The 23220-nt window shown below is 43.9% G+C and overlaps 1 protein-coding gene and 1 non-coding gene across 2 annotated transcripts in view; both read left to right on the forward strand.

Annotated features, from left to right (window-relative positions):
* LOC124590519 overlaps nucleotides 1-23220 on the forward strand; it is a 293687-nt gene that overhangs the window by 19253 nt on the left and 251214 nt on the right. The gene's annotated exons all lie outside the window — the stretch shown is intronic.
* Nucleotides 15380-15454, forward strand: Trnas-cga. Its single transcript has one exon. It is a non-coding gene; the product is annotated as a tRNA-Ser (tRNA).

Here is a 23220-nt window from a genome sequence, read left to right on the forward strand (position 1 = left end):
ATCACAGTAACTTAATTTTTCATTTTCTGTAGATAGTGCTGAATAAATTCAACATAATTAAACAGTACCATCACAGAACCAACAAAAGCATATTTTAATATGCATTTACTCACAGACAACTAGTTTCTAACAAAGAAGTATCGTCAAGTACGCATTAGAGATTAGATCAAGTTTAAGGAAAGTTGTTTGCCATCAAATAGATAATTGTTTCTTTTATTTCCCCCAACGGGAAGCATTTGTCTATTTACTATTAAAAACAGTCTTGATCACGATTTATTTATCAAGGAGACCGGTTTTGACCACTACTGTGGTCATCTTCAGACCATTGAGTAGGAACCTCTTTCTGTTGGAGTAGTGATTCTCCAACAGAAAGAGGTTCCTTCTCAATGGTCTGAAGATGACCACAGTAGTGGTCGAAAGCGGTCACCTTGATAAATAAATCGTGATCAAGACTGTTTTTAATAGTAAATCTTTGTAACACATTGATCACTGCCACTCCCATAATGTATTCAAAAGTAATTAATTTATCTATTTCACGCCAAGGAATTTAACACTTGCTGTGATGCTGACCGATAAATTGATGATGGTCACTTGAACTAAACAGGCTGTGTCATTTCTCCTTCTAGTAGCATATTTATGCACTATTATTTGAAATTACGATTGATTATTGAAAAACTTCACAAGTGAGTAAATGCACCGTGAGACTGATTCAAAAAAAGTGCCTACCAGAAGTTCTAGAGTGGGCAACCCGTATTATCCTTACACTTCTTTCCTCAATGACAAGGTAAAATTTGATGCCTTATAACAGTGAATAAAAATACTAAAATTATCTGACATAATCCGTAACACACAAACTGTATAGCTCAATTGGTGATGTTTATAAGATGATTTGGAACGATGTTTAAGATTATCAGTGGCTTCCACTTCAGCTTCTTACCAACATAAATAACTGGGAAATCAGACTATTGTCTTTTTTTTTTTTTTTTTTTTTTTTTTTTCCTCTCTCTTTACCCTCATGTGTCATTTGCCTTGTGGATCGCTGATTTTTTCCAAATTAGGTGACTGTCCATATTCAGCTCTTACTTTTCAAGAAAATATTTTTGCATTTTCATGTGTTGAAGTTACTATATTAAGCTTCATTGTAATACTTGCACTTCCAGCAATGAAAATTACGAGGAGCTTTCCATATTAATTTACTTTTTTTTTCCCCATCATTTATGATGATGCGCCATTTGACTCATCATTACAGTTGGAATTATGTAGTCCTTTGGTCTAACTGTAGGTGGCAGGCCAATCACCGGAAGTGTAACCCCTGCGCAGTACAGCGCAGATTCCCAGCTGCTGTCATTACGTGAGTGTACAGTTCCGTGTGTGATCGTCAAGGACAGTCCTGGACGACGTAGTTTATGTGGAAGGAAGATGTATGCACCGCGGATATTCACAGCCGCTTGGCAGCAGTTTGTGGAGAGAGTGCATTGTTACAAAAAGGGCTCTTTCAACGCGACAGCGCTCGTTCCCCATACGAGTCGGAAAATCACGACTGCTAACCCTGAAAAGGTGCCGCCAGGTACTACAACACCCACCGTATTCTCCTCACTCGGCCACTTAAACTGCTGTAGGCCCTCCTCGAACTACTTTTCTAGTGTCTGTCGCACTCCCCACAGGACAGCTGCTAGCAGTTCCTGGAACGATGTTCGCAGAGGTTTCTTCGTAGCCCCAAATATGTGGTAATCAGAAGAGAGAAATTCAGGAGGATACAGTGGGTGTGACAGCACCTGGAATTCCAATTCAGCGATGGCCGCTGTGGTTTTCCTCCTCATTTTTGGGACGAGCGTTGTCATGTTAAAAGAGCACTATTCGCGATGGTGCACTCTCTCCGCACACGGCCACGAGTCGCCTGTGAAGATCCTCAGTACTGACACTCTCCTCCCACAAAACCACGTCCTCCATCGCTGTCCTTCATGATGACAGTAGTGCTGTTGATGAAATATCGATGCAACGAAATTTTTTCCAAATATATCGGTACATATCAGCGGTATCTTTTCCTCTCGATAAGTTGATATAGCTCACAATTTTCGGTACATATATGATGTTCTTTTGAAATTATAGTAGAGCATAGTTTTACTTTCACTGTGTGAAAGAGTCTTACTTCTTTTGGAGCTCTGATCACGTCCAGTCTTTCTCTTTGACTGTGTAAAGCGAATAAATGTGCCACAAAAGAATAATTCCGATTGCACAGGCTGGTTGGCGGTGTGAATGGAATAACAAGATTTCCGACGTGAAGAAATAGCACACCAACTGCGTTAAAAAACAATCTGTACCGTAACTAGTGTGCTGTTTCTTCCCATCGGCATTCTTCAAAACTAGTTGCTGGAAATGAACAAAAATGTAAATGACAGATCCATCGTTGGTGGTTGGAGCGTATGAGGGGAAATCGACGCTCGCCACTACCAACATTTAGCTTCACCACGCAATGGATTTACCATTGTTAGCAAAGTGGTTATTGTCAAGCATGAACGTGCATCCTTTTAGTTCTTGCTCTGCGGGGGATAGGCAGGATGCTAGTTTGTCGATGTACAGAATATCTAATAATAAATCAATACCTAAGTATACAGCTTTAAAACCGGCAGTACATTTACAAAGTGAAGCCAATATTTTTTATGGGCCAGTACACCCATATATTTTCTGCCGATATATAAGTTTACGAATACTTTTTCTCGATCTATCGACACCCCACTATGACATATTTTAAATATCGATTTATCGGATTCCCGATACTTTTGAAAACACGTAATGAGAGCACTTCATAAGCAGCGCTGCACTGTGCAGGATTACTCTTCTAGCACTTGTCCTGGCACCGGTGGTTCGACACAAGTACTGCAGAAACTTGCAGCTGTAAATATGAAGTCAAATGGTGTACCATGAAAGATGGGAAAAACGAAGTGTAAATCAATGTGGAACGCTCTCGCATTTCAGCATCTTTGATTTATGATGGACCGTTATTTACAAGTAACAAGAGCCAAAGCGGACACAGTATCGAAACCTGTGGTAAACCTGAGATGATTATTCCCCTCCCCGAATATTTTGTTTCAATGTGAGAGTTTCTTAATGCGACACTGTGCATCCTCTCAGTTAGCATGAAAACCAGTTATCATCCGGCTATATTACTTCTTGGCGTGTTGTATACTGGTTTGTCTGATCTGAAGGACAAAATGGCTGTCTATTGATTTCGTGACTCCCGCGGAAGAGCCGCGACCATTTTTCAGCGAGTGGAGGCTGCAGAAACGCCAGAACGGCGCTGTCGCTCGGCTAGCGCACCGTCCTCCGCTGGTAAAGCCGTTACGAGCTCTCTTCCGTGAGGCCGTGACGTGACGTGAGGTGACGGTGCAGGGTCTGGCCGGCCTTGGCGTGGACGAGGCACGCGAGCACACCTGTCGCCTCCCTACCATTTATTCCGCCTCTGTACCGAGACGGGCAGCGCAGCATAGCAAAGCGTGCGTATAATAACCGGGATGTACGCTGTGTAGTACACATGTCGGTCCAACCCCTGTAATCCAGCTCCCATCTCTCAAGGATGGTGACATGACGACGATTTCTACCTCCACATACAGACTCCGCAAGCCACCGTACGCGGCGGAGGGTACCTGGTACCATTGATGGTCATTTCATTTCCTGTTCCACTCGCAAATCAAGGGAGAGGAAAAACGACTATCAGTATGCTTCCGTACGAACCCTTGTTTCTCTCCACTGGAAGTATGAATTAAAAAAAAAAAAAACACTCACAAATTTTCTTGTTTTATCAAGTACACGATACTTTGCGGACGCTGTGGTGTAACTTGTCTTAATACATGATTTATTTTTGGTCTTGAATGAGGTGAAATGCGTATACCTGTCATGAAAGGGTTTGGGCGAAGGAGCAATTGCCGACGGGATGGAAAGGTCCTAGGTTCGAGTTCCGGTGTCACACACAGCTTTAATCTTCTAGGAAGTTTCAACTTATTTTTCCCTCTCAGTAGTACACTACTGGCAATTAAAATTGCTACACCACGAAGATGACGTGCTACAGACGCGAAATTTAACCTACAGGAAGAAGATGCTGTGATATGCAAATGATTAGCTTTTCAGAGCATTCACACAAGGTTGGCGCCGGTGGCGACACCTAAAACCTGTTGACATGAGGAAAGTTTCCAACCGATTTCTCATACACAAACTGCAGTTGACCGGCGATGCCTGGTGAAACGTTGTTGTGATGCCTCGTGTAAGGAGGAGAAATGCATACCATCACGTTTACGACTTTGATAAAGGTAGGATTGTAGCCTACCGTGATTGCGGTTTATCGTATCGCGACATTGCTGCTCGCGTTGGTCGAGATCCAATGAATGTTGGCAGAATATGGGATCGGTGGGTTCAGGAGGGTAATACGCAACGCAGTGCTGGATCCCAACGGCCTCGTAATCACTAGCAGTCGAGTTGACAGGCATCTTATCCGCATGGCTGTAACGGATCGTACATTCAAGTCTCGATCCTTGAGTCAACAGATGGGGAAGTTTGCAAAACAACAACCATCTGCACGAACAATTCGACGACGTTTGCAGCAGCATGTACTGTCAGCTCGGAGACCATGGCTGCGGTTACCGTTGACGCTGCATCACAGGCAGGAGCGCCTGCGATGGTGTACTCAACGGTGAACCTGGGTGCACGAATGGCAAAACGTCATTTTTTCGTATGAATCCAGATTCTGTTTACAGCATCATGATGGTCGCATCCCTGTTTGGCGACATCGCGGTGAACGCACATTGGAAGCGTGTATTCGTCATCGCCATACTGGCGTATGACCCGTCGTGATGGTATGGGGTGCCATTGGTTACACGTCTCGGTCACCACTTTGAACAGTGGACGTTACATTTCAGATGTGTTACGACCCATGGCTCTACCCTTCATTCGATCCCTGCGAAACCCTACATTTCAGTAGGATAATGAACGACCGCACGTTGCAGGTCCTGTACGGGCCATTCAGGATGCAGAAAATGTTCGACTGCTGCCCTGGCCATCACATTCTCCAGATGTCTCACCAATTGAAAACGTCTGGTGAATGGTGGCCGAGCAACTGGCTCGCCACAATACGTGAGTCACTAATCTTGATGAACTGTCTTATCGTGTTGAAGCTGCATGGGCAGCTGTACCTGTACACGCCATCCAAGCTCTGTTTGACTCAGTGCCCAGGCGTATCAAGGCCGTTATTACGGCCAGAGGTGGTTGTTCTGGGTACTGATTTCTCAGGATCTATGCACCCAAATTGCGCGAAAATGTAATCACATGTCAGTTCTAGTATAATATATTTGTCCAATGAATACCAGTTTGTCATCTGCATTTCTTCTTGGTGTAGCAATTTTAATGGCCAGTAGTGTATCTCGCGTGAAAGGACCATGAAGATATAATCAAGAGAGATTCAGTATAATAAGAAAAGGTCTGCCAAAAATCGTTGCTCCTACCCACCATCCGGCATGGAACAGTGAGGGATGTGAAGGGTGGTGGTGGTTCAAAAATGGCTCTGAGCACTATGGGACTCAACTGCTGAGGTCATTAGTCCCCTAGAACTTAGAACTAGTTAAACCTAACTAACCTAAGGACATCACAAACATCCATGCCCGAGGCAGGATTCGAACCTGCGACCGTAGCGGTCTTGCGGTTCCAGACTGCAGCGCCTTTAACCGCACGGGGTGACGGTGGGGGGGGGGGGGGGGGGAGAGGTAACAGTAGTGAGGAAAGTGCCTTCCGCTGCACATCTCGTGTGCTCACGGGAGGGCACAAACTTTCCGCACATTCCCGTGTTGTTTCACAGTGGTTTGCGAAGTACTCGTTTAGTTGCAGAAGCAGATGTAGAGCTGTACTCCGCTGGCTGGAGATGCAGAGCTGTTCGCGTATGCCAGGGCGTCGTAGCGCCAGCGCGACACGCAGACCTCGTCGCCTTTGTCCCCTGCGCGGAGCCAGCCGACCGTTGACCCCATGTAGAGGGACCGCGCCGTCTGAAGAAACCTCTGACCTCTTCAGGAATCTCCATACGATACGAGCAGGTGTGCGCTGTATCGTGGAAAAATCCCTCAGAAATGGATATATTTTTAAGCCATACAACGTTAGCTTAGCATTTCAAGTGAAGGACATTGTGAGGCATGACGTTGGGCAGTGTGTCAGCAAGGGTAGAGTGGACTTCACATTTCAAGCGAAGAACATTGAGGCATGATGTTCAGTAGTGGGGCAGCAGGGGTAGAGCAGTTGATTGTCAATTGCAAATGTACAAAATGAGAAGCGAAATGCATGCAGATAGAGCACCATCGACGACATATTGGAGAGTACAGCAAAGGCCAAGCGTATCTGTGTTTCCGCATATACCAATGAATTTTTTTTTTTTTTTTTTTTTTAAAATGGACTTGTAGTCCGGGGTGATATGTTACAATACAGCATCACCGGTCTATTGCGGTCTAACTGTGTTGGTGAGGCAGTAAATTTCCACAGGGCAGTGACTCCGTCACTGCAATTCGCTTTGGAGGTGTGGCGGTGGGACTTGTAGTCCCGTACCACCCTCTGACGGTGATAGTACTACATGAGTCAGGCAGAAGGATTTTGCCTAACATGGGCAGGTGAAGGTGTGGCGGTGGGACTTGTGGTCCCGTACGCCAGGGCAGGGGTGTGTACCAATGAAGAAGCTTTCAGTAAATATAATAACTGTTCAAATACTTTCGCCTGCGAGAATTCTTGTAAAATGAATTGTTTCTTTGAATATTACAGGAGGGAAGTTTTTAAAATGTATTTTGATTCTTAGGATTTAGTTAGCTGGAGATTTTGCGCCGTTTCGCAAGGAATTTCTGAAACTCAGTTAGGTGATCCAGCTAACTGTTTTTCGACAGAATTTTTTTAGACATTTAGAGACAGATGTGTTTGTTGTGCTTCAATGAGGTAAAAATGTAGTGAACAAGAAATTTGTTTAAAATCTACTGTTATCTCACGAATGCATAAAAATGAAACATCCAAATTCAAAATCTTGAAATGTATTTAAAGATGATTTTCTGTTTAGTAGGTTATAAGATTTTGCTTCCCAAGTGAATGATACTTCTAGAACGTTATAGAAAGGTTTGAAGCCTAAAAGTAACAGGAATATTGTTAACTGTGACGTGGAAACAAAAAAATTTAAGATCACGGAACTACGTGGTCTCCTATGTAACGAGAAAAATATTGAATCTTGCCAATTATATTAAAAGAAATCATTTTATTGGCATTAAACTTGTAGTGACATAAATAATTCTCAGTTACACACAAGAAAACTTTTCACTGTTTCTCAACTTAAAGCATTTAGTATATGTGACGTAAGACATAAAAAGTGAAACTATCGAAATACTGAAGAATGATTCCAACACTGTAGCGCTTTTTCAGGCACTGCGCAGTTGCGTTAGCAATGCCGTTCCCTTCTTACGACCTTACAACTGACCCAGTTTGAAGTGCACTTGTTGAACGTGCAGTTTGACATTTTGCACATTCCTAAATCGCGGTCATACAGGCAAGAAGCAGTAGGTGAGAGAATCTCCTGGCCTTAAATGAAGTATTACCCACTGTGCTTCCCTTTAAACATATTTCATTATCACAAACGCAATAGCAGTATCAAAGAAAATAGTGGTCTATCTGGCACGTTGTGTGTAAGAGAGAGAGAGAGAGAGAGAGAGAGAGAGAGAGAGAGAGAGAGAGAGAGAGAGAGAGAGAACGGAAAGAAAGGAGGGTAGGAGATAACGAATGAAAACAAGAGGCAATTTCAGAACCATTACTACGTACAAATTAATGTTAATGTTTAGAAATATGCTGAACACGTACTCAGAAATATTGCTTACTTTTAGTCCGTATGTTGATTTATAGGCACATCACTTAACAAATGAATGATGATTCTTGGAACCTCCTCCTGACACTCAGTGTCCTTAAACACTTGAAAGGTGACAAACATTTGCTCAGCCTTCCGTTTGGTAACTGCCTTCAACCTTCCTAACAAGGCCTTGAGTATTTTTAAAGTGACAATTCGCCGCATACAGACGACGTTCTCGCAGTGGCTACACTAGAGAGAAGTGTCAACTATTGAATATTCTCTCTCCCTAAGCTCTAGTCAGCTCTGAGGTAATGTCGCTTCTCTATTTTCAGCGAGGTGGTCTTGAAGTTGATGACGGAAGAGGCTAAGATGCGTTTTCACGCAAGTGGCGTTTAAAGTCAAAAGACTTACGTGCAATATGCTACCTGTTCCGACATTGAATGAAATATTTTTCTCTCTATTCATAGTATATGCTTTCTCCTAAGTTGTGTACTGCCAAACGATTATGAGAATAAATTAAGTTTATCCATTACGGATATTATAGAACCCATGACTGTTAATTGAATGTAAATACGTAAAACTGCAACTAGTCTTTTTTTTTTTTTTTTTTCCTTTTCAGGTTTTGTGGATGGTACATTATTATTTCTAGCATAATGCTGGGTGCTGGCTTTGTGACAAGAAGACAGAACACGCTTTAATGTATCGCCGTGGCTGTTGTTTATCTGTCGATACGGATGCAAAGTTGTTTTGTACTCACTGCGACAGTATGTCCAAATGTGTGTTTACGATTCGAAATGTTTGTTCCAGCTTGTGCTTCGGGCAGAGGTCAGGGCCTGTCACTAGTGTCGTACAACCAAGAACTTTAACTCTGCGAACTTTTCCAGTTACAGTAAGCTCGTTAAGCCGTAATACCAAGAGGTAAATCACAATTCAAGCAATTCAAGGCGACAGTGACAAATATGTTTGTCGTTTCGGAAAGTGTGTGTGTTTCGGAGGGAGGGAGAACAAGGAGTAAATTCGAGGAGTTTCTCGACATATGTAGTGTGTAATGACGCTACAAGAGACGCATTGTGTATCACTCAGAGGTTTACTACAGAAATTTCGAGGGAGTACGTTTCGGGACGGGTCGGGCGACACATCACTTCCTCTCACATTCAGCTGTGAAGGCCCGACGGATGTCAACCGGCCGTCGTGTCCTCCTCTGCATCGCTGCGTCATACAGAGGCGGTATGGAGCGGCATGCGGCCAGTATGCTGCTCTCCCGACCGCTTTGAAGACTTGCCAAAACATGCAGCCATTGGTAGAGTCAGTCAGGTAGCTCTTTCGTTGGCATCACGATGCTGAGTGCACCCCGGTCTAGTCCTTCTGCCAAGGAAAAATCCATCGCATTACTGGGAATCGAACCCGGGTCCTCAGCATGGCAGTCACCTAGGCTGGCCATTGAACGGCGGACTTCTTCCAGATACCTCACGCGAAATGGCCGCAACGAGAAAATTAGGTCTGATACCAGGCTTTATCGACGATCATTCTTCTCTCGCGCCATTCGCGAATGCAACACGGAAGGACGGATCAGACAGTGGTACGGATCAGATAGTGGTACTAGAAGCACTCTTCACCACACACCGTAAGATGCCTTGCGAAGTGCAGATATATATATATATATATATATATATATATATATATATATATATATATATATATATATATACACTCATGGATTAAAAAAAAAAAAAAAAAAGAAACGCACGAAGTAGGGATTACCCGAATGAGACGGAAATCAGTAGATGTGATGTGCATGCACAGACAAACAAATGATTGAGATTTTAGAAGAATAGGATGATTTGTTCAACAGACAGAGGTTAACAAACGGAGCAAGTCAATAACGCTTTGGGACCGAGCGAGGTGGCGCAGTGGTTAGACACTGGACTCGCATTCGGGAGGATGACGGTTCAATCCCGCGTCCGGCCATCCTGATTTAGGTTTTCCGTGATTTCCCTAAATCGCTCCAGGCAAATGCCGGGATGGTTCCTTTGAAAGGGCGCGGCCGAGTTCCTTCCCCGTCCTTCCCTAATCTGATGAGACCGATGACCTCGCTGTCTGGTCTCCTTCCCTAAACAACCAAACCAATAACGTTTTGGTGGCCTTTACGCAAGCAGTTATTCTATTTGGCATTGACACAATAGTTGATTTCCTCCTGTGGCATATCGTGCCAGATTAATGCGTTAGATCGTCAGAATCCCGAGATCGTTGGAGGGCCCAGTCCATAAGGCTCCAAACGTTCTCAATTGGAGAAAGGTCCAGTGACCTTGTTCGCGAAGGAACGCTGTAGCTATCACGAAGACAAACAGTAGAAAGTCTCGCCGTGGGCAGGCGGGCATTGTCTTGTTGAAATGTAAGCCATGAAGGGCAAAAAAACTGGGAGTAGAATATCGTCGACGTACCTCTGTGCTGTAAGGATTCCGCGGGTTACAACCAAAAGGGTGCTGCTATGAAAAAGAATGGTACCCCAGACTATCATCCCTAAATGGCTCTGAGCACTATGGGACTCAACATCTTAGGTCATAAGTCCCCTAGAACTTAGAACTACTTAAACCTAACTAACCTAAGGACATCACACACACCCATGCCCGAGGCAGGATTCGAACCTGCGACCGTAGCAGTCCCGCGGTTCCGGACTGCAGCGCCAGAACCGCTAGACCACCGCGGCCGGCTATCATCCCTAGTTGTAGGGCCGTATGGCGGGCGACAGTTAGGTGGGTAGCACACCGCTATATAGGGCGTCTGCAGAGAGTTCTTCGCTGGGCATCTGGGCTCAGTTCGAAGCGGGACTCGTCACCGAAGACAGTTCTATACCAGTCGTTAAGATTCCATCCGGAAACGTATCTGGAGATGCCTCAGACAGCGGTGGGATACTAGCTTCACTGTCGCCCCCGTCATACTGCTCGACAACCAGTAATGATGGTCTTTTCATTGCAGGACCCCTTAGGTTGTATTCGCGGGGCAATCTTACAGCACAGTAGTACGTCAACGGTATCCAGTGCCACGTTTTGTTGCCCTTCTTGGCGAGCCATCCGGGGCTTACATTTCAACAATGCCTGTCCGCTCACGGCCAGTGTTTCTATCGCTAGTCTTCACGCTTGCCAAAACCTACCTTGTCCAACAAGATCGCCGGATCTCTTACCAGTTGAAAACGTTTGCAGCATTGTAGGCAGGACCCTCAAACCATTTCAGAATTTTGACGATCTAACGCGACAGTTGGACAGAATTTGGCACGGTACCCCTCAGGAGGACATCCAGCAACTCGGTCAGTCAATACCAAGCCGATTAACGGCTTGCGTAAGGGCCAGAGTGGACCAAAGCGTTACTGGCTTTCTCATTCATGGCGCTCTTCGTCTCGAATAAATCATTCTGTTTTTCTGAAGTTGTAACTATTTGTTTGTCCCTAAATGTACGTCACATCTACGGATTTCCACTGTTTCGAAGGGTAGAGAGCTGAAATAGCAGTTCAACACGGAATCTAAAATTATTGTAAATCGTTCATTGCGATCATGGCAGTCGAGGAATAACAAAACGTTTGCAGTGTACCTGCCCAGCGCATTCACACCCACAGCAGACGTCTGACTGCGGACCGCGCTGTGTGTCGCGGCCAGACCGGATCAGCCGCGGCCTCGGGCGCAGAAACGTGCTGCTCCCGAGCTGAGCGCAGCCGCCGCAGCTCCGTCCCACTGAACCATTTCCCGAGCGGCCGGCGCTCGGTGCGTATTCGCGTTTTCCCCGCTGCGAGCGGGAGAAATCCGTGGACAGCGCCGGCCGGCCACGCGTGGAAAGCTGCCGCGACAGGAGCGCTCCGCCGACAATTAGCGGCAACGCTTCCTGGAAGGCATCTCCCGCCGTAAACCTCCTTCCTGGCGGCGCGCCGCTGTCTTCCGGACAGGTGTTGCGTCGGCCGACTACACTCCTAACTACTCCAGCACATACGGGGAAAACTAGAACACAACCGACAAAGTTTCAGAAGTGGTACTATGGACCAAAATTAGAAGGAAGATCTCTAGTAAACATGGGACTCTAAAATGAACACGATAAGAACTACGACCACTTGTTCGTGTTCGCTACTGTGGAACACATCTCTTCTACAGAACGAATGATCTTAGCTTTTCAGATGTATATTTTAGAGTCCATGTTTACTGGATATTTTTTCCTTGTATAGGTCAGTACAACCACGTCCTAAGGTTTGCTTGTGGATTTCTGGCTCATCCTGCATACTGTCATTTCCATACGAAATGAGGCGTAAGAACTTGCTTCCACCACGCCAGCAGCCACCCCCGCCCCGTCCCCCCACACGGACATGCCACCACAGCGAGGAATCAATCTATCAATCTGCCATGTTTGATTTTTGCTTCGTGGAGAGGACCGTGGCCAATCAGATGCGGCATCGTTTCACGTCACAAGCAGAACTTACCAGCCGCCATGCTGCATTGAGTTAAACTACGCATTTGATAGGTATTTTTTCTTATCGTAGAATACGTTGCATGGATATGAGTTGTTTCAAAGAGTCAGCAAATTGAGGACATCTTGAGAAAGCGTCATTCTAGCTACGATTTGGTATAATAAAATGATAAACTACATATCGGTAGATAGATTCTTCGTATATTTGTTATCCCTGTTAAGACTTTTTTGCTACGAAAACACCCCATTTCAGTGCTACGGCATAATGATGATCTATTAAAAGCGTCTCGATATAGTTTGCCATAGTTACGTATCATGTAACATGACGTTCGCAGATAATTTGTACCATATACGGAGGCCCATTTGCCGTATTGGAGTCCTAGTCAAGTCGAAAGCGTCCTGTGCTATGTATCTCCTTCCAATTTTTTTTAACATTGTTTTCTGAAAGCTTTTGGGTCTTTGTTATTAGTTTAATAGTAGTGTTGCCTGGAGTAATGATGTTATTTCTTATAAATAAAGTATTAGCCCTTCCGTTCAAAAGAAATTACGAAACAAATCTAGTTATTAATACGTATGCAATGAAGCACGTTACTTCAGAGCGATGGCAGCAATTCAGCATTGAGAATATGGATAACATGCATGGGCAAACCGACATTAGGCACTATAATTATATTCAGTTTCAAGCCGCAAATTGGATAACATTCAGTTAAGTTAACGAATAACTCCTAGGGATGTTGACAAAATGTCGACGTATCGACATTTGTTCCAAAAAGTATCGATATTTATCGGTGATATATTTCTCACCGATATATCATATCGTAATTGCAATATCTTGTGTCGATATTTTTATTTTATATTATATTTTTTTCGCAATTTTCGATAAATATTTGAAGTTGTTCTTTCGAAACTGTAGGAGAACATAATTTTACTTTTACTGTGTGACGATGCCTTACTACTTTTTGAGATTTCATCACTTCCAATCTTTCTCTTTGACTCTGGAAACAGGCATACATGACACAAAGGGCTGATATTACCACTTCTGCAAGGCCGTTGGCCTGGGTATTTCGAAAAACTTGTTTTTGCACGTGCAGTCTCGTTTGCTCGGATGGGCTGAGCGTTTTAAGTTTTAACTCAAGCCTTTACTTGGAAATCTGGGTAGTGGGAACCACTACCGATTGAATTATTCTCACTGTCACTAAGAGCTTTTATCTGCTTTCTTTTATCTGATAGCGTCTGGAAAAAAAGAAAAGAAACTCATTCTTATTTCAAAGTTCACAAAAATTAATTCTTAAGATGGGAACGAAATACTTAGATACAGAGTAAATAAGGCGTAAAAAAAACTATGAAGAAAATGTAAACAAGGGGCAAGGGAGGGGAGGATCAGAGCTGCTGCTGGAGCCTGAAAAATGGTTCAAATGGCTCTGAGCACTATGCGACTTAACTTCTGAGGTCATCACTCGCCTAGAACTTAGAACTACTTAAACCTAACTAACCTAAGGACATCACACACATCCATGCCCGAGGCAGGATTCGAACCTGCGACCGTAGCGTCGCTCGGTTCCAGACTGTAGCGCCCAGAACCGCACGGCCACTCCGGCCGGCCTGGAGCCTGAAATGAAGGGAACTGTTTCGGTCTTCCATCAGACGCAGTTCGTAACCGATGACTCAAACCTAACGGAATGATTTCGGTCTTCCTATCGGGCACAGTACGCACAGTTCTCCGTTAAAAGTTCAGAACGACGGATGCGTAGGCCTAAGTCCTCTGAGTGGGGTGTACTCAGTATAAATAGAGGGCAAATGCGTGCATGTGCATTCCTACTTCCACTAGGTAGGGGAAGCGACGAGTAAAAGACGATAGTTCAATAAAGGAAAGACTGCTCCGAACGGTTCCTTTCCCGGAATGGTTCATTTGAACAAGTTCTTTCATGAAGTACACATTCCTAGTAACACAGTTAGTGCCTGCAGGATGGCGTCACATCAAAGCAGGCGCAGTCGAACACAGCTGCATCTCTGTTCTCAGTGGATCCTGGCGCGACCGAAGCCACTTCAGCACTCGACACTGCGGCTTCTAATAATCACGGAGAGAGGCCCACGGAGCGTGTTTTCGTCCGTTTTGTTCGTATACCAGCACGTACTCGAAGAGAAAAAAAAAGAGAAGCGTGATTTTAGTTCGATTTCAGAGTCGCTCTCGAAGAGAAACGACATAATTTTAGTGCGATGTTTACACTGTGCATGCAGCACATTAGAGAGTGGTGACCGTCCGCAATTGGTTGTTGCTATGGCAACCAGCATGTAAACACCCACCTGCCAGTCACTTTGTTGTTCTAAGCCGCCGGCGTGGCAGGCTAGCAGACACGGACAACTGCGCGTCCTTGCCGACGGATCGCCTTGGAGCGGCTGCTACTTCCGGAAAAGCTTTGCCCAACGCTGCGCCTGGGAGGATGGCTCGTGCCGCTGCAGCCCACGTAATGACGATTGCCGCCTGGCGCCGCGTTGTGAAACTCCGGGAAAACGGCAGAGATACTCTTACCCGGGGAAGGGTTGCGTCACAACCGCGTGTAACGATGCTCTGGCTCCTTCGAGCGAGACGGACAGCGTTGCCTCAAAAATCCGCCGGGTGCTTCGATGCGAAACTACTGTTCGTCTGCCGTCGATTACCCGCAGTTGTTAACGTGTTGCTGTAGTTGGCCACTCCTTACACACAGGAGAAAGCTGCTTCATACATCGAAGGTGCCTTATGAGACTTGGTACGAACTGTTAAACTGCCTACCGTTCGCTATTAAAACTACATGTTTTCACGTGTGTGTGGTAGTATTGTGTGCCGGAGCCAAAAGTCACCTGACCCGCTAATGTCATAAGTACAATAGATTTGATTTTATTAACTAAACGAAATACTTTTTAGTCTTGTTTCACAAACTATATAATTATTGAATGAGATACTCACTCTGCAGCGGAGTGTGCGCTGATATGAAACTTCCTGGCAGATTAAAACTGTGTGCCTACCTTCCAAACGTTACAGAAGCTCTCCCGCGAGGTAGGTGACGAGGAACTGGCAGAAGTAAAGCTGTGAGGACGGGGCGTGAATCGTGCTTGGGTAGCTCAGTTGGTAGAGCACTTGCCCGCGAAAGGCAAAGGTCCCGAGTTCGAGTCTCGGCCCGGCACACAGTTTTAATCTGCCAGGAAGTTTTATATAATTACTGTACGACTTAGTCCTTTTCTATTCCCAAAGGTGAGATCCGATCAAAGATAAACACTTAAACTTCTAAAACATACCATAAATCAATTGAGGCGATAAAATACCAGAAACTATAATATTTGCTTTTATTGTGGAAGTTTTTATATTTTTACTTTCAAATGGTCCAAGTGGCTCTGAGCACTATGGGACTTAACTTCTGAGGTCATCAGTCCCCTAGAACTTAGAACTACTTAAACCTAACTAACCTAAGGACATCACACACATCCATGCCCGAGGCAGGATTCGAACCTGCGCCCGTAGCGGTCGCTCGGCTCCAGACTGTAGCGCCTAGAACCGCTCGGCCACCCTGCCGGCACACATCCATGCCCGAGGCAGGATTCGAACCTGCGACCGTAGCGGTCTCTCGGTTGCAGACTATAGTGCCTAGAACCACTCGGCCACCCCGGCCGGCTTTTTACTTTCGACCCCTCTTTGATATCGATTCATTAAATTGTAATACATTTGTTAGCTGTCTGGGAGAGGTTTTTTTTAATATATAAACAAGACCAATGTATGAACAGCCCACCCCTAGAGCCAACATAGTTACAGAGTAGTTAGTCAGTGTGGGTGCTTAGTAGCCTCCGAATATCAAATTAAGTTTTCTTTAGTGAGTAGCTACGTTGCAACAGTGACGTATCTGAAGCTGCATAATTTCTAAAATCGAAACTGATCTGAAAAACATTTAGGCAGGGCGATACTTCTGATAAGTAATTCAGTGCGACACTCTAGAGCTTAGATTTAGCTTCTTAGTTATAACATACAAACACATTAATGAACCATACCTCGGTGGTATCATTATCCTGTTGAGCAGAATACATGTACAAATTTTTAACAATAAGTTAAAATGTTTAATAATTGTATAGTTTGCAGGCAACAAGTCGAAATTAATTCTTAAACGAGGGCGTGCTAAAAGTAATACCTCCAAATTTATGTGAGAACTCTTAGAGATTTTTAAATAAAAAAATTATTACCATTCTACATCTTTATTCTTCATGTCTACGTATTTATTCCACAACATAGCCACTCTGACGACGAACACATTCTCCAAAGGGAGACCAGTTTTGTTGATACCGTCATGCGTTTTACAAAGTATCAGTTGAAAAATATATTTTTTTTACCACCTCTAACCGACGCTTCTCTCTATACACACTCAGTGTCTCGCATTACTTCACATGCAAAACCCCATGAACAACAGCGCGTCTAACGGGATCATTTAATGCCAGAAGGACATCCCGAGCAAAGAGGTTGAAAGCAACGAGGAAAATTGGGCTAGAATAAAACGTCGAAGAGGCTGGGTGGGTGAGACATACGTGCGCGCCAGTAATTTAAAAATAAAATTTGTTCTGTTTTGGAAAGCATTTTTTTTGCTTCAGATAAGCGTTCTTGTCAAATCCCTGAGTGCTGATCACTCTTCCTGGGACCGCCTGTATATTAATGATTTAGTGGAAAACGTCGGAAGTTCCGTGTGGTTTCTCGCAGGTGACGTTGTTACAGATATATACAGGTCAGTCACAACGCAAGAGAATCGTAGCGAAATGCAAGAAAACCTCCAGCGGATCAACTCTCTGTGCAGGGTCAGGCAAATGACCCTCAAAATAAACAAATTAAACTTCGTCGTTGTTGTTGTGGTCTTCAGTCTAAACACTGATCTGATGCTACTCTCCATGCTACTCTACCCTTTGTAAGCCTCCTCATCTTCGAATAACTACTGCAACCTACTTCCTTCTGAATCTGCTTACTGTATTCATTACTTGGTTTCCCTTTACGATTGATTGGTTCATTTAGGGCGAGGGGGACCAAAAAGTCGAGTCATCGGTCCCATCGGATTAGAGAAGGATGGGGAAGAAAATCGATCGCGCCTTTTCAAAGGCACCGTACGGGAATTGGCCTGAAGCGATTTAGGGAACTTATGGAAAACATAGATCAGGATGGTCGGACGCGGGTTTGAACCGTCGTTCTCTCAAGTGCGAGTCCAGTGTGCTAACCACTGCGCCACCTCGCTCGGTTAAGTTCTGGGAACACCGCAGAAGTTGAAGATTAAAGACGACAGATTCATCATTGGCCGAACACTGCATAAATGAAAGCCACAAATACATAACAGATATAGAAGTGCTACTATTAGAAGATTGGCTGCAAAGCTTACTCAGAAATATTATAAATTAAGAAACTGATGAGTGTATCGCCCACATTTGTTGCTGAATGATGAACTGAAGTTAAATTATTCACCCATTATATTCAATGTTGCAACTCCTATTCCACTCATGTGCATGACTTTACTTCAATGTACGTTCAGTCATTGTTATTGTCAATACCGTACTAATGAATTCTGTAAATCCATATTTAACTGATCAGAACTGTCAACAAAGATAATAGACTATTGTAACTCGTACTACCAAATACGGAGAGCTTCATATTCGCTATGTAAAGTTCACTGCATCAGACGGATAAGTAATCCAATGTGCTATTATTCTGAGAAGCAAACGCTGCTAAGGTTGTAAGGTAAAACAGAAGTACCTAGTTCTGCGGAAAATTTCATAACTTTCCTGCCAAAGTCGATGTGCTCGATTGCGTTCCGCCTTAGCCGCAACTTCTGATTATTCGTCTAGACTGAAACTTCATTACAGCTGCAACCGCTGCGTTGTAAAACGTACCAAAGCACCGACTGCGATGCGGCTGTGAACTGTGTTGCAACTTCGACGTCTACGATGAAAGGGAAGATTGTGTTACGAAACTTCGCGTCGTAACACCGGTGCGCAAGGCCGTAGCTCGTCTACGCAGAAGAAACTGATGAGTCCGTGGGTACACGGCGTAGATCATCCCTTAATGTCGCTATTGTGTCCCTGTCATTTTGTGATTTAGACACTATTCTTCGAGCCCAAGGCGATCTGCACGCTCGTTAGTTTTAACTGTCTGCAGCTAATGTGCGGTGACCAATCCTGTTTTATCCGCTCCTACCACGGCAATCAACTAGCCACAGTCTCACATTTGTGAATCTCGTCATCAATTAAGTTCTGGAATGACTGTATCGTTCTCTTCTGTCTGTCCTGAGAGCATTATGTTTGCTACCACTTTCTTACGCTCACATATCGATTTTTAACAAAAATATATTTAAATCTTGGCGTGCTGTTTGTCGGAGATCATCTTACAATAACTACAGGGTTAGTCTAAAACGACTTTACAACTGTAGAATGACATAGAAATTGGCTGAGATAGCTTACGAAACGGTTAGATGTGTCATTTTGAAGCAATCAATCTCAAGTTTTCCATAAAAGTGTCAAGTGTCATTTTGGTTCAATGTGACTATCATTTGTGAAGCAGCAAACATTCCAGATTGGTGAACTAACCGCGAAGGGCCAATCACATGGCCAGCTTACCTCTCTCCCCAGATCTGACACAACTGGATTTGTTCTGTCTGGGCTGTCACTGAACACCGTGTGTATGTTCCTCCCTTACCAAACAGTCGAATGTGCGCTGCAGTTGTACACGTTACGCCCGATTTGTTGCAGAGAGTGTGGGAAGGCATTGATTACCGGTGGGATGTTTGACGGATCACAAATGGCGGTCACATCGAACCAACATGACACTTGACACTTTTATGTGAAACTTGCGGTTGTTTGTAACAAAATGACACGTCTACCGGTTCTCTAAGTTATCTCAATATATTTCTGGGTTATTCCAAACTTTTAAAGTCGTTTTTGGCTTGCCCTGTATTTCTAATACTTTCTAGACGCACTCTTTTCTTTAGCGTACGCGTTTCTCTGCGGGTCCACACTTCGGCAACAATGTTGGTGTGTCGAGAACGAAAATTTTTCAGCCACATTTCCGTAGATTCAAATCCGGCCGCAGTCATTTTACGGTACACAAGTTACTCAACGATTACTTTGAAAACATACCGCACACATTAATAATTGGAATAGAAATGCTCTGTATCTGATGATAGCATCGGTGCGATCCTATGTGCAGGATATGACAGTAACGTTGTGACCACGTATCGGTTCTCGAGTTGCAAGACGGTTCAGGGTACAAACACAAAATACAAGGTGTCTCAAAAGCTACGCTACAGGTTCAATGTGTTGTAGCACCCAAACTAATTATGACATTCACGGTTAGTGTGGAAGTTGCTGATATTTACTCAAAACTGAATGTACTGTCCTCTGTTATGAAACGGTTGAACTGAAATTACTATAGCGAACAACGTGTCTCAGTGCACACATATACGTTAGACAAAACTGACTGGCGATCGCTGTGCGGGAAACGAAATCAGAAGTGCTATTCAAAAACCACAACTAAAATCAAACTGTGCACTGCCCAAAAAAATTGAAATACTGAAATTACGTAGCAACACTATGAAACACACACTGTTCACTGACCCATTAAAAAGAATTACAAAGAAAATGCTTAGAATTTGCGCAATGGAAACGTGAACTCAGAAACGAAAGAAGCAACAAAATATGAGAAGAACCTCACCCAAAAAATTGCAACATAATCAGCAGCAACAACACAGCATGAAGAATAGCGCCACCTAAAATATGCTAAAGTAAAACTAAACCAGCGGGAGAAAAATTAGAATGATTTTCTCGTACTAGAAAAAAAAATCTTACTTTAATCGAAAACACTAATCTGTTCATTATAAAGACAGTGCTGTATTTTAAACTCTTATTTCACAAGAACATAAAACTCACAGGAAACCAGAACTCTGCTTTCTTTACAAAAGTCTTACAAGGCAATGCTTTTACGATCATGCAAATTCAAATTAATTGAACTGAAATGGCCTAAACTGAGGTGGGGAGATGGACTGTTCTGTTGCAAGAATCGCTAATATTATCAGTACGCGGCAGCAAAAATTATAATCTTAAAAACATATCCATAATGCAAATCTATTCATATATGCTGCGTCTGTAAGTCCTTCCATCAGATTAATGATTTCTAACAATTTTCTTTAGCAAAATCCTCCTCCAATATACATTACGCAAAAAGTGCTGCCAGCTTACTCACCGCCCTACCACTGAGCCAAAGATACACAAGTTCAGAAATACTGTCAACGCAGTAAGATGACTACCCCACAGACGTCACACGCGACCACTTCGCTCTCGTGACATTGAAAGTGCCACTCATTCTGAAACTATCTGCAAACTATGTCCAGTCCACCCATATATGTCCACCTTTCTAGTTTTTCTTATGTGACACGGAAACTAACGAAGTTTCGTTTGTGTTCCAACAAGATGGAGCACAGACACACTGGGCAAAGACTGTGCCACATGTGCTAGTTTTGATCAAGTGTTTCCAGATCGCTAAATTGACAGGGGTGGTCCAATTCTCAGGTTTCCTAGGCCGCCTAATATTACGCTGAAGGACTTTTTCTGTGGGGGTATATCAAGCACAGAGTCTATCAAACGCCTGTCAGCAACATCAGTAATTTAAAGGACCTGAGTCGTTGCTGTCACACTTGATGCGGATATGTTGCGCCGAGTGTGGGCAGAGTTTGAGTATAGACTGGATGTTGTACGAGCTACCAAAGTCTCGGATGTTGAAATTGATTGATTGATTTATTTATTGAGACATAAGCAGCACCCGGTGTGGATATCTTAATTAGTTTGGATGCTATAAAACATTAAAATTGCACCGTTCCTTTTCAGACTCACTGTATGTTATTTGGTCTAGCCACGCCAAGAATTTATGAACGAAGCAGTCCTGTTTGTATATTGTTGATGCATCTCAATCCACAAGCTATAATGATAAAAACGCACAGAAATCGTATGTGGGTGTGAGAAAACAGGAGCAATTGTGCCAGGGTTTTGTTTCGCACGGAGAGTGTAGCCGCTCACTGAACGTAGCTGACCGTGGCGTCAGTGACCTCAGCACCGCACGGACCTGCAGTCGGAAGCAGAGGCCTACATGGAGACGGCCGCACGGCACACCTCCCCTCTAACACAGTCCATCTGCAAATGAGCTCAAGTACTAACCCTAAAACCATTGGTCTTTCGTAGGCGTTTTACTCATTCCAGGTTGCAAACCCAGTTGGTGCCGTAGGCATGCTGCTCTCACAGAAATACGGAATGATTTGTCTCTGTCGAGTTTCGTGGCCAGTTCGATTTTGCACGAGGCCAGAGAATGACATTATCCCTGTCTTCTTCAACGAGTTTGAATTTGACTACAGCGCTCTCACTTCCTGTTCAAAAAAGCGGCCATTTTGCAACATTCCCCTCAACATGTGACCAAAAGTCACGTGTGCCAGGTGTGAAACGTGCTGTTCCTTTGTAGGTTCCCTGGCTCACGACCTTGACTGATTTTTAAAAGCTGTATAACATTGCCTTAATATCACAGATCGGATTGTATGGATACGAATCAAACTTTTCGTATCAAACAAAACATTTGATATCCAGTGCTCCTCTGAAAAGTTATGCATTCTGGTGGGCCGTCTTACGTATCTATCGTGCTCCTGGATATTTATGATGTTATAGACCCAACTTGCATTATGTCGTCGTGTCGGTTTTTTTCTTATGTCTTTGAATGCATCAGTACGCTTAATTGCTTCAGCTTTCATCCACGTTTACCCCATCGCCATGCCATTTAATTGCCGTTGCAGTGATTACATTCGCACATACCTCTGAGTGTTGAATTTTTTGGTGTGGTTTAGCGATTTTCTTCGTTGGACATCCGCATCGTACAACGGGCATCTCCTTTCTCTGCAATCATTTTTATACGGTCCTACATCAGGTTCCGATGAACGTATATTCCTAGATACGGTACCTCTGTCGCGGTTTCCAGCCATTCATCGCCAATAGTCTGCCCAAACAGTAATGGGTCTTATCTTCATTTCTTCTCCTTCTTTTTCTTCTTGCCTTGGACCAGTTGGTGTACTGTGGTTTCTTAATCCATTCGTCCTCTCTTGGGTCTATCAAGGTTCCTTCATCCTTTGGGGATGTTTGTTTCGAAGTACATTAATCGTCCATTCTTTCTGCATGCTCTTTCCATTGTTTCCTCATTTCTTGGATCTCTTCATTTAACTTATAAATCACTACATTCTCCTGGGGAGTTTTCTTAGCTCTGTCTCGTCTTGTTCATTCCTGGACTGTCCTCAAGAATCTCATCTCGGCTATGCATTTTGTAAATCTACAGGCTGCCCCAGGAGGAAATGTCAGTTTGTAAAGATAGGACAGCAACGATCAATCGAAGCAAAAACGTGCAGTAAACGTGGGCTCAAATGTGCATACCTTTAAGAGCTATGAGCACTCGCTCGTTGTCGCTACTGTGAAACACATCTCTTGTACTATGTTGTTGTTGTTGTTGTGGTCTTCAGTCCTGAGACTGGTTTCATGCAGCTCTCCATGCTACTCTATCCTGTGCAAGCTTCATCATCTCCCAGTACCTACTGCAACCTACACCCTTCTGAATCTGCTTAGTGTATTCATCTCTTGGTCTCCCTCTACGATTTTTACCCTCCACGCTGCCCTCCAATACTAAATTGGTGATCCCTTGATGCCTCAGAACATGTCCTACCAGCCGATCCCTTCTTCTGGTCAAGCTGTGCCACAAACTTCTCTTCTCCCCAATCCTATTCAATACTTCCTCATTAGTTATGTGATCTACCCATCTAATCTTCAGCATTCTTCTGTAGCACCACATTTCGAAAGCTTCTATTCTCTTCTTGTCCAAACTATTTATCGTCCATGTTTCACTTCCATACATGGCT

This window comes from Schistocerca americana, chromosome 2, assembly GCF_021461395.2.
Source record: "Schistocerca americana isolate TAMUIC-IGC-003095 chromosome 2, iqSchAmer2.1, whole genome shotgun sequence".
NCBI lineage: Eukaryota > Metazoa > Arthropoda > Insecta > Orthoptera > Acrididae > Schistocerca > Schistocerca americana.